Source organism: Bos indicus x Bos taurus, chromosome 1, assembly GCF_003369695.1.
Source record: "Bos indicus x Bos taurus breed Angus x Brahman F1 hybrid chromosome 1, Bos_hybrid_MaternalHap_v2.0, whole genome shotgun sequence".
NCBI classification, from domain to species: Eukaryota; Metazoa; Chordata; class Mammalia; order Artiodactyla; family Bovidae; genus Bos; species Bos indicus x Bos taurus.
The window spans coordinates 41365482-41378631 of NC_040076.1; the positions used below are offsets into that span (position 1 = coordinate 41365482).

The following is a 13150-nucleotide window of genomic DNA, read 5'->3' on the forward strand; positions in this document are numbered from 1 at the left end:
TGATCCCCTTCCTTGTTCTGTACCTGTCTCTCTTCAAGATTGAGGACTGGTAAAGAAAAGTGAAAATTGAAATGGAGCAGGGCCCTGTGGTCCTCCCTTCTCTTATTTCCTCAGTGTGCCTTTTGGCTGTAGGAAAACTTTAATAAAACAATAATTTAATTAAAGGAGTGAGAAAATGCAGAAACAAAGGAAAATGCTCAAATGAGACCAAATAATAATATTTAATAGTTTAGTCATTAAAAAAAGTCAGGGACCTTAAGTTCCTCCTCAGGGGCTATAGATAATATTCTGAATGGTATCCATTGAGCTGCCTTATAGATACTTTGGGGTTTCCCTGATGGCTCCACAGGTAAAGAATCCATAGGACATGACTGAGTGACTAAACTTCACAGCAGAATTTGAATTAAAGAAACTTTAGTAGGGTGTGATCCGTGGTTTGTTTTTTGTTGTTTTGTTGATCTTTTCACCATTTGGGCCCGAAAAGACTACTTAGCATGTGGCCTAAACTTCAGAAGCATTTATGAAGATAGTCTGTTTTCATTCAGATAAAGAGAAGTAACTCACTCATTGTTTTATTTATTGTGGTTTTTTTTTTTTTCTGTAGACTCTTGGCTGTATATTAGGACAAAAATAATATGTATTTACAAATAAATCAGAATTTGATTTTACATAATGTAAATGTCTAGAATGCTATTTAGAAATATTTATATTAGATGAATTAGTATATGGATGATGAGCATGTTTTAAATGGAAGTCTGATAAGCATATCAGCAAAAGATTTAAATTACAGTAACCGATTGTGACATCCTTAGTAAATGCCAAGACACATAGCTTTTACAGCAAGTTCATGGAAATACTCTGATTAAATATTCATGAATTCTCTACTAAAAGAAAAGTCTCTTATGGTCTTGTTTGACAGAGAATGACCTTTGCTTCAATGAGTTCCCATCTTTGCTGTAACTTAGTGCTCAGATACCCTGCTTAGATGAATAAAACATAGCATTTTGTTCTTTGTATTTAGTATATGTGATAATTAACAGAAAGGAAGACTTTGAAGCTTTAAAATGAAGTAAATGGGTTGAAAAAAGGCATTAAGAAATCTTTGAATATCAATTTCTCAGCAGGAAATTTGTCAAAGCAATTAGGATCCACCCTGACTTGGGCAAACACAGTAGTGTTCAATTGATGTGCTCGTTCACGTAACTCAAGCATTTTAACTTTAGTGATCTGTGCTAGTCAAACAATCTGTCACCTGATGGTTCATATACATAGGAGTCAATGGCTCAGTTATGTAAAAAAGAACTTTATGATAATAATGTCAGATATACTATAGTTTTTAATATGAATACAAAACAAATAAGAAAGCATAAATTGGATAACTTTCAACCAGATATACTATAGATTCAATATACATTCAATTTTGGTATTTGTGCTTCTCTTTTTAGTTTTTATAGTCCTTTAGAAGGAAGGTGCTTTTATTTTCTACTGAGATATACTCAGAAAACAGTAGCAGTTAAGGTGGACAGGAAGTCATGTCCTGAAGATCTGAAAATTTGCTAAAACAACCATCCATTCCACCACACCCTCTGAGCAAATAAGGTATCACCTGATCCAAAAGAAAGTACTACATTAATTTTTGTGGCCATAGAACACCAACGATGTATTTAATCAGTAATTTACTTAATGGCCTGACCCAGAGGCAGGAGTTTATTCTATGGTGTTGAAAGATTATTTAGGACTTCATTGGGTAGATATATAGGGAATAAGGTATGGACTCATTAATATTTTTCTAATGATATCTTTATGGAAAGACATGTGACACTTGATTCTAATGGAAACATTGATATCATATGTCCCCAAAGAAGGAGTATTTGTGCCTTTTATTGTGAGAATTATATCGGTTTCCTGCCAAAGCTCTCTGACATATACTAGACACATCCAGAAACATTACAAAAAGGCATTACTCTTATTTGGTTAACATAAACTTGCAGAATTAAAACAAAAGGCCAAGTTCATATTATTGAAATTGTTCATTGAAAATGCATGCCCTGAAAATTAGATTCTAGCATTTTGGCTAGAATGCAGTACCAGTGGGTGACATGAGATTTTTAAATGTTCCCTGGCATGCAATTAACAGGACCTAGAAAATTCCAATAAAGTATATATGTTTGAATAAATGTTTCAATTTCCTGGATTTACTTCTATATCGGCAGTCCCCAAAGTATTTCTACAGAGGATTACTCCTGTGACATACTTTTAAAAAAGTGTTTCCTTGGTCAGTTGAGTTGAGGAAATGTGCATGCTATATGATATTCTTTGCTACTTACAAAGCAGAATAATAACACATTCAAAGCTTTGATTTTTTTTAAATTTTATTTTATTTTTTAACTTTACAATATTGTATTGGTTTTAATACCTTTAATAAGAAAAGTTATTTGGCTTTTTCTCCCATCTAGTGTTCCCAAAATAGTACTTAACTACACAAATCTTTTCCTGTGCAATATTTATTGAAATCCTAAACATGTAATTTTCTGGAAAATTACTCCCAATGTAGCATTTACCAAAGATACTCAAATTTAATATCCTTTGGGAACTACTTGCCACAAGTCTTTCATATATGAAGAAACATTTTATTTTCTGCATGACTTTTTAGCATGTGGCATATGAAAGGTTTTCCTGGATTTGTGATGTTGACTATTGCAAAATAGTATAAGATTTATTAATGAAATGGCTCTTTTATGATAATAACAGTGTTTGTTCAATGTTCTCTTGTTCATGATAGTAGCAATAGCCAGGAATCTTGCGTGTTTGCAATGTATCAGGAGTTATTTTAAATGCTTTAAATGAAACTATATACTTAATCCTCACAATAACCTTCAGTAGTGGATATTATTATTTCTTCTTTTTAGAAGACAAAAAAAGAAAACAAGAGAAGTTAAATAAATTGCTCACATTCACATGACCAGTAACAGAGCTGGGATTCAAAACCAAGGAGCCTGACTCCAAAGTCCACATGCATAATCCCAGCACTACATTGACACCTATCAGGAGAGCCCCTGCTGGGACTCTCCTGATCCTCCCTCCATCCTCACTCATTTGTGGCTTTAGATTCCTAGTGGCTGCCAGGGTATCTCAGTGAAAAGGAAACCCAGTCTTGTTCCAGAAACTTAAGACATTTGACAGTCTTTCTGAGTTTTTTATGCCAGAAATATGTCAGTAGTCAATACAAACTCTTGAGCTAGGGTCAACATAATAAAGTTTCCAAAGGTTAGACTAATATTATTTCCAAAAGTAGTTTTCTAGACATTCTGATATTTTATGAACATAGTGCCAGTAAAAGTTTTCCATTTTACATAATATGAAATAAGGAAAATATAATGTCATCACCTCTTTTTTGATATTTACAGTAACTTTAATCTAGCATTTCCCAAAGATATAATTAGAATTTGCAGATATTATATCTCCTTCATGGAACACCTATCAGCATCTTAAAGACCAGAAGTACAACCTCCTTAGTTTGGTAAATAGTGATTTATGACCAGTGAGGTGCTGGTATTTTTTTTTTAATTTTATTTTATTTTTAAACTTTACATAATTGTATTAGTTTTGCCAAATATCAAAATGAATCCGCCACAGGTATACATGTGTCTCCAGGGCAAAAATGAAAGGAAGTTTGATTTGCAGAAGTGAAAAGATAGGCACAATAGGTTCTGAAAAGCTGACAAAGTCTGACTTTAGTATACCATTTGTTTCTTAATCTTGTCAAAATCGAGCATTACCTCTTACATTATCGTAAAAATTGGCATCTCTTTACTTGGAGGCCATTATTTAAAAGGTCAAGAGGGATTTTTTAAGGGTTATATTCAAGTGTCTTTTCTGATTACTTTATGTGGACAGTTTACATAAGTGCTTGAAAAGTCACATTTGGACTAAGTCACTATCAATATGGTTGTAATACTGTAGACTTTCTTCCAGAATTCCAACACTAGATGCATATCAAGATAGCCTTTATCCTAATAATTCTATCTCTAGATACTTAAATGTACTCCCATCACAAAAAGGCATATGCAAGAGTCTGTAAAAAGGACAGTAAGTACACCCTAAGTGGGAACAAAATCCTCAAAGGGAACACCATAAGGAAAGAAAAGAGGAAAGCCATTTAGACCAGGTTTATTTCAAAGGTTCACTACCTATAGATTTTTACTCCCTAGATTTCTGTGCCCTAATGAAGTTCCCTCTAATTCTTTAAAAATACCACCTTATCGCAAAATGGCACATTGATATGTATAAGACGTTCAAAAATACTCTCATGAAAACATCTAAGACAACAATACCACCCACAATTATACTACTATTAATAGCATTGTACCCATCCTCATTGCATTGAAGCTGTCAGGGAAGAAAAAGAAAATTGCCTACCTTCTTTTTATATTGTTCTTAGACTTGTGAATTAAATTGACAAAAGAGAGATTATCAACAGAAAAGATGGATTTTTATTCCTGTATATACATAGTTCATAGAAAAATATGACTCAAGGAGACATTTAGAACTGGGGACTTATATCTTGACAGGGGAAGGGGAGGGGAATAAAGAGCACTTATGGGAACACAAATGACATTTAGAAAAGATAAATGGACCCTTACAAAAATAGATGGCAGATATATAGTTTTGTGACAGTGTCTGTTTAGATGATTTCTTAGGGTGCTAACTTCTCTTTTCTGGTGATAGGCATCAGTCCTCTCTGGTTGCAGAACTCCTGAGGGAGGGGATTTATGACAGTTGAATTCTTCCAGGAGGCTTTGACTTTAAACAGATAAGTAGAGTTTAGAAGTTTAAAAAAAGAAACATCATAGTGCATATTCTCAAATGGACAAGATATATAAAGTGTAGAGAGCAGCGCTAAGGCTAAGTCACTTAAGTCGTGTCTGACTCTTTGCGACCCTATGGACCATAGACTGCCAGGCTCCTCTGTCTGAGGAATTCTCCAGGCAAGAATACTGCAGTGGTTAACATTTCCTCCTTCATAGGATCTTCCCAAACCAGGAACTGAACCTGCGTCTCTGGCATCTCCTGATTGGCAGGCAGATTATTTACCTCTAGCACCACCTAGCAGAACAGTTCAAAATGTGGGAAGATGTAATTGAGATTAGGAAATTGATCTGAGCAAATTATACTCAGGTTTTTCTGAAGCATAGCTGCATGCAAGGAAACATTTCTGTGGGTATCTGGGAAACAAATCTCCAGCAAGCAGAGGTCATTTCTCAGTGGATTTATGACTCATTTCTCACTGGATTTATTATATGGGCTGATTTTTAGCCTGCTAGACCACTTCTCTTTGAAAACAGATTTGGCTTGCTTAAGAACCAGGCAAAATTAGGCAACTAACAGCTACAAAGATGTGCCAAAGATGGCCACAATAAAAGACAGAAATGGTATGGACCTAACAGAAGCAGGAGAAATTAAGAAGAGGTGGCAGGAATACACAGAAGAACTATACAAAAAAGATCTGCATGACTCAGATAATCACAATGGTGTGATCACTCACCTAGAGCCAGACACCCTAGAATGTGAAGTCAAGTGGGCCGTAGGAAGCATCACTATGAACAAATCCAGTGGAGGTGATGGAATTCCAGTTGAGCTATTTCAAATCCTAAAAGATGATGCTGTGAAAGTGCTGTACTCAATATGCCAGTGAATTTGGAAAACTCAGCAGTGGCCAAAGGACTAGAAAAGGTCACTGCAGTCCCAAAGAAAGGCAATGCCAAAGAATGCTCAAACTATTGCACAATTACACTCATCTCACACGCTAACAAAGTAATGCTCAAAATTCTCCAAGCCAGGCTTCAATGGTTCACAAACTCTGAACTTCCAGATGTTCAAGCTGGATTTAGAAAAGTCAGAGGAACCAGATGTCAAATTGCCAACATCCATTGGATCATTGAAAAAGCAAGAGAGTTCCAGAAAAACATCTATTTCTGCCTTATTGACTATGCCAAAGCCTTTGACTGTGTGGATCACAACAAACTGTGGAAAATTCTGAAAGAGATGGGAATACCAGACCACCTGACCTGCCTCTTGAGAAATCTGTATGCAGGTCAGGAAGCAATAGTTAGAACTGGACATGGAACAACAGACTGGTTCCAAATTGGGAAAGGAGTACGTCAATGCTATATTTTGTTACCCTGTTTATTTAACTTATATGCAGATTACATCATGTGAAATGCCAGGCTGGATGAAGCACAAGCTGGAATCAAGATTGCCGGGAGAAATATCAATAACTTCAGATATGCAGATAACACCACACTTGTGGCAGAAAGCAAAGAAGAACTAAAGAGCCTCTTGATGAAAGTGAAAGAGGAGAGTGGAAAAGTGGCTTAGAACTCAATATTCAAAAAACTAAGGTCATGGCATCCGGTCCCATCACTTCATGGCAAATAGATGGGGAAACAGTGGAAACAGTCCAGACTTTATTTTTCTGGGCTCCAAAATCACTGCAGATGGTGATAGCAGCCATGAAATTAAAAGACGCTTACTCCTTGGAAGAAAAGTTATGACCAATCTAGACAGCATATTCAAAAGCAGAGATATTACTTTGCCATAAAAGGTCCATCTAGTCAAGGCTATGGTTTTTCCAGTAGTCATGTATGGATGTGAGAGTTGGACTGTGAAGAAAGCTGAGCGCCGAAGAATTGATGCTTTTGAACTGTGGTGTTGGAGAAGACTCTTATGTGTCCCTTGGACTGCAAGGAGATCCAACCGGTCCACTCTGAAGGAGATCAGTTCTGGGTGTTCTTTGGAAGGAATGATGCTAAAGCTGAAACTCCAGTACTTTGGCCACCTCAGGCGAAGAGTTGACTTATTGGAAAAGACTCTGATGCTGGGAGGGGTTGGGGACAGGAGAAGAAGGGGACAACAAAGGATGAGATGGCTGGATGGCATCACCAACTCGATAGACATGAGTTTAAGTGAACTTGGGGAGTTGGTGATGGACAGGGAGGCCTGGCGTGCTGCAATTCATGGGGTCGCAAAGAGTCAGACACGACTGAGCTACTGAACTTAACTGAACTGAACTGAAAATCACTACAGACGGTGACTGCAGCATTGAAATTAAAAGATGCTTACTCCTTGGAAGAAAAGGTATGACCAACCTAGACAGCATATTAAAAAGCAGAGACATTGCCAACAAAGGTCCATCTAGTCAAAGCTTTGGTTTTTTCAGTAGTCATGTTTGGATGTGAGAGTTGGACTATAAAGAAAACTGACCACCAAAGAATTGATGCTTTTGAACTGTGATGTTGGAGAATACTCTTGAGAATCACTTAGACAGCAAGAAGATCCAACCAGTCCATCCTAAAGGAAATCAGTACTGAATATTCATTAGAAGGACTGAGGCTGAAGCTGAAAGTCCAGTACTTTGGCCACCTGATGTGAAAAACTGACTCAATTTGAAAAGACCCTGATGCTGGGAAAGATTGAAGGTGGGAGAAGAAGGGGACAACAGAGGATGTGATCTCTAGATGGTATCACTGATTCAATGGATGTAAATTTGAGTATGCTCTGGGAGTTGGTGATGGACAGGGCAGCCTAGTGTGCGGCAGTGCCTGGGATCGCAAAGAGTCGCACACATCTGAGTGACTGAACTGAACTGAGCTGAACAGCTACAAATACAAATCAAAAACATATGTATCAAATTAATAGATATGTAGTTTTAAAAATTCCCATTATTGAAATTTGTCTTTTTTTAATTTTATTTTTTAATTGGAGTATAACTGCTTTACAATGTTGTGTTAGTTTCTGCTGTATAACAATGTGAATCAGCTATAATTATACATATATTCCCTCCTTCTAGAGCCTGCCGCACACTCCTTCCTCCACTCACCCCCTCTAGGTCATCGCAGAGCACAGAGCTGAGCTCCCTGTGCTAGACAGCAGGCTCCCACTAGCTGTAAGTTTTACACAGTGTAGTATATATATGTCAGTGCTACTCTCTCAACTCATCCCACCCGTTCTTTCCTTCCTGTGCCCACAAGTCTGTTCTCTACATCTGTGTCTTTATTCCTGCCGTGCATATAGGTTCATCAGTAGGATTTTTCTCAATTCCATATATACACATTAATATGCAATATTTGTTTTTTATCCTTCTGGCATACTTTTCTATATGACTGTCTTAAGTTCAACTATATAATTACAAATGACTCATTTTTTTTTTCTTTTTAGGAATATTCCAAAAATATGAGTAATATTCCAAAAATATGGAATACTTTATGAATTTTCCTTTACCCTTGCACAGGGACCATGCTCATCTTCTCTGTATCCTTCTAGTTTTAGTATGTGTGCTGCTGGAGCAAGCACAAAATTGATCTCTTACATCAAAGTCAGAAAACCATGAAAACAATTATAGTAAATGACATAATTCTAAAACTATTAAGGACAGAAGTACATATATTCAAGGTAACACTCAAAACACTTAAATATTTTACAGCTTAGGCATTATCCAGATTGAAGAGTGCTGGCTGTAAACCATTGTGATGGCCATGATATTGTGTACCAACTAAAATACCATCATTACAGATCCATTTCCTTGTTTTCCTGTCACTTTACTTAAAATAACCTAATACAACTTGAATATTCAGAAATTATGTGTTGCTAAATTCCAATTTTAGTTTTTAAAATTAATATTATATTTTATGCATTTTCATGTATATTGTATGATTAATTATGTTAGTATTAAGAAAACAAATACTACTTGGTTGTATGAACTCACCGTGCAAATGTGTAGACTAAAAAAAATTTTTTTATCTACATATTGTTTCCCTTAGAAATAGAATTTAGGAAAAAAACACAATTATTTAACACACCATGTTGCATTTTAAAGAAATATAAAAGTGTGACTATGATTTATATTATTGATAATGAATTTTACTACTTAGATCATTTTTAGCTTTAACAATCTTTGAAATCCTATTAACTTCTTTAATAAATTTGGAGCAAGGCCATTTGGCTTATTAACAAACGAGTCACAAATGTCAGTGACTATAAATAAAATAAAAGTGTAACATATGCACTAAATACTTTTGAAGCTACTATGAGAACATGAAGTAGAAATTATGAGCCGGCAGCCAATAGGAGAAAACACAAGCTTTTTTGTACATGCAGTCATGATTTGTAAACAACAATTAATAACTATAGAAAATGAGAGCAAACCACAGAGCTCAACCAGGTGTTATTTTATGCAAGTGATTTACTCTGCTATTTGATCAATGATAAGAACAAAATCACCCATATCCTCAGGAAGCCATGAATGTTTCAAGGCAGCTGTGATAGCACCTGGATACTTGTCCTACGCAAAGACTATCTCCATCAAGGAAGAATCAAGATTTATTCCTCTTGGCTTGAACCAGAAACAAGGCCAATAAATCTGTTGTTGCATTGCATTATTTCTTTAATGAGAGAACAAAGGCGGTTTTACAGTCCTATTTATGGTAAATTATCAGGAATACACTTGCGTCTTCTTGAATCTGTGTGACAGGATCATCCAACATCCCCCAAGTGGGCAGCAGCATGAGTGCTTTCTTCTGCCTTTCTATACTCTCTATAAAAGCATGCACACACACACACATACACGATCACACTCATGCACACTCATATGTATACACACACACACATTCACATACTCTCATGCACTCATACACACATGTGCGCACACACAACTCATACAGATTTACATGTACACACGCACATGCACACTGTTCAGTTCAGTTCAGTTCAGTTCAGGTGCTCAGTCGTGTCCGACTCTTTGCGACCCTATGAATTGCAGCACGCCAGGCCTCCCTGTCCATCACCAACCCCCGGAGTTCACTCAAACTCACGTCCATCGAGTCGGTGATGCCATCCAGCCATCTCATCCTCTATCGTCCTCTTCTCCTCCTGCCCCCAATCCCTCCCAGCATCAGAGTCTTTTCCAATGAGTCAACTCTTCACATGAGGTGGCCAAAGTACTAGAGTTTCAGCTTTAACATCATTCCTTCCAAAGAAATCCCAGGGCTGATCTCCTTCAGAGTGGACTGGTTGGATCTCCTTGCAGTCCAAGGGGACTCTCAAGAGTCTTCTCCAACACCTCAGTTCAAAAGCATCAATTCTTCAGTGCTCAGCTTTCTTCACAGTCCAACTCTCACATCCATACATGACCACAGGAAAAACCATAGCCTTGACTAGACAGACGTATGTTGGCAAAGTAGTGTCTCTGCTTTTGAATATGCTATCTAGGTTGGTCATAACTTTTCTTCCAAGGAGTAAGCGTCTTTTAATTTCATGGCTGAGTCACCATCTGCAGTGATTTTGGAGCCCCAATAAATAAAGTCTGACACTGTTTCCACTTGTTCCCCATCCATTTCCCATGAAGGGATAGGACCAGATGCCATGATCTTTGTTTTCTGAATGTTGAGCTTTAAGCCAACTTTGGTAAGGAAGAAATTTTCTTCTCCCTTCTAGGTTCTTCTGGCTGATCTAAAAATAAAATTGACCTGAGACAGACTGACAGGAAAAACCAAATAAAAGTTTGATAAAATGTATTAATGAGAGAGGGGCTTCTCTGGGGGTTCAGTGATAAAGAATCTGCCTGCAATGCAGGACACCCAGGTTCAATCCCTGGGTCAGGAAGATCCCATGGACTAGGAAATACTCCAGTATTCTTGCCTGGAGAATCCCATGGGCAGAGGAAAAGCCCAGGAAATCTGAGTAACTCCCCCCAAAAATGATTGAAACCTTCACCTTAAACACCATTGTCAGCTAAATATTCATACAAAAGAGTATGCTGGAGTAGTGATTTGGGATTCCAAAAGGAAAAAAGGCAATTCACAGGAAAGCGTTTATTTGTTGTGCCATACAGAGACAGTGGGGCACAAAGAGGTTCTTGACAAGCCTGATAAGTTTGTCCCACCACATCCAGTCCATATTCTTTTCAGGGATCTCTGGTGATATCTGTATTCAAGGAACAGAACCTTTACCTAAATTCTTTAGACAGCTAAGAGGGACATGAAAAGAAAGGCTTCCTGAGTCTTCTGTTTCTTAAAAATAATCAGCCTCTTCCACTAAGCATGAAGTCCTCCAGATCCATGCATGTTGCTGGCTCAGTAATGATTCATTGTTCATAAATGGATAAAGAAGATGTGAGACATATATATATATATGTCTCACATCTTCTTTATCCATTCATCTGGTGATGGACATTGGGTGATTTCCATAACTTGGGCTGTTTTCCTTATTGTAAATAATGCTGCTATAAAGGTTGTGTGTGTGTATTTTCAACTTAGTATTTTCCTGTTTGTTTGTTTGTTTTTTCATATATATGCCCATGAGTGGAATTGCTGGATCCTATGGTAGGCTTCCCAGGTGGTGCTAGTGGTAAAGAACTTGCCTGCCAATGCAGGAGATATAAGAGACATGGGTTCGATCCCTGGGTCAGGAAGATCCCCTGGAGGAGGGCATGGCAACCCATTCCAGTATTCTTGCCTGGAGAATCCCATGGAAGGAGGAGCCTGATGGACTACAGTGCATAGGGCCATAGAGTTGGGCACAATAGAAGCAACTTAGCATACACACATGTACTCATGACAGTTCTGTCTTCAATTTTTTGAGAAACCTGCACACTGTTTTTCATAGTGGCCACACCAATTTACATTCCCCCAACAGTGTAGAGGAATTTGCTTTTCTACACATCCTCGCCATTATTTATTTGTATTTTCTTGGATGTTAGCCATTCTGACATGTATGAGGTGGTGTCTCATTGTGGTTTTGATTTACATTTCTCTAATAATTAGTGATGTTGAGCATCTTTTCATGTGCCTTTTACCTATCTATACATCTTCTTTCTAGAGAAGGGAATGGCTGGCTACCCACTCTAGTTCTTGCCTGGAGAATTCTATGGACAAAGGAGCCTGACAGACTATAGTCTGTGGGGTCATAAAGAGTCAGATATGTCTTCTCTGGAAAAACATCTATTCAGGTTTTCTGTGTTCAGTCATTCAGTCTTGTCTGACTCTGCAACCCCATGGACTACAGCCCACCAGGCTCCTCTCTCCATGGGATTTTCCCTGGCAAAAATACTGGAGTGGGTTGCCATTTCCTCCTCCAGGGATCAAAACTGCATCTCCTGCATTGCAGGCCGCTTCTTTAATGATGAGCCATTGGGGAAACCTATTCAGGTCTATGTGTGTGTGTTAAGTAGCTTCAGGTATGTCCAACTCTTTGCATCTGTATGGACTGTAGGCTCCTCTGTCCATGGGATCCTCCAGGCAAGAATACTGAGCGGGTTGCCCTGCCCTCATCCAAGGGATCTTCCTGACCCAGGGATGGCATTTCTTATATCTCCTGCTTTGGCAGATGGGTTCTTTGCCTCTAGCACCACCTGGGAAGCCCTCTTCAGGTCTACTACCTATTCTTTAATCGATAGTTTGGGTTTTTTTATATTGAAATATAGGAGCTGTTTATGTGTCTTGGATATTAAGTCCTTATCAGTGGTATTATTTGAAAATATTTTCTCCTATTCAGTGGGTTGTCTTTCCTTTTGTCAATGATTTCCTTTGCTTATAAAAGCTGTTAAGTTAAATTAGAGCCCATTTGTTTATTTTTCCTTTTATTTCTTTTGCCTTAGAAGACAGATCAAAACAGTATTGCTGCAATCTATGTCAAAAAGCGTTCTTCTTATGTTCTTTTCTGGGATTGTTATTGTTTCAGGTCTTACATTTAGGTCTTTAATCCATTATAAGTTTATTTCTGTATATAGTGTGAGGAAATAGTCTAATCTCATTCCTTTACTTGTAGCTGTCCAACTTTCCCAGCACCACTTACTGAAGAGACTCTCTTTACTTCGTTGTATATTCTTGCCTCCTTTGTCATAGATTAATTGACCACAGGCACATGGATTTATTTCTGAGCTCTCTAGTGAGATAATCAGACAGAGTAAAATAAATATTCTTTGTTATCACTTACATGTGGAATCTTAAAAAAAAAAGATAATACAAATGAATGAATGTGTATAACTGTAGATCAAATAAAAAAAGAAAGCACAGCCTAAAAGCTGAGCATTATGTTTTGTTTGGCAGACACTCTTAAGACTTTGAGCCCAGGAAAAATCATCTCAAATAACACT

General features: G+C 37.4%; 1 protein-coding gene and 1 non-coding gene across 5 annotated transcripts in view; one reads left to right on the plus strand and one right to left on the minus strand.

Annotated features, from left to right (window-relative positions):
* EPHA6 (EPH receptor A6) overlaps positions 1-13150 on the plus strand; it is a 1019792-nt gene that overhangs the window by 597222 nt on the left and 409420 nt on the right. The window lies entirely within an intron of this gene.
* On the minus strand, positions 8247-8352 carry LOC113899349. The gene has a single exon (XR_003512902.1). It is a non-coding gene; the product is annotated as a U6 spliceosomal RNA (small nuclear RNA).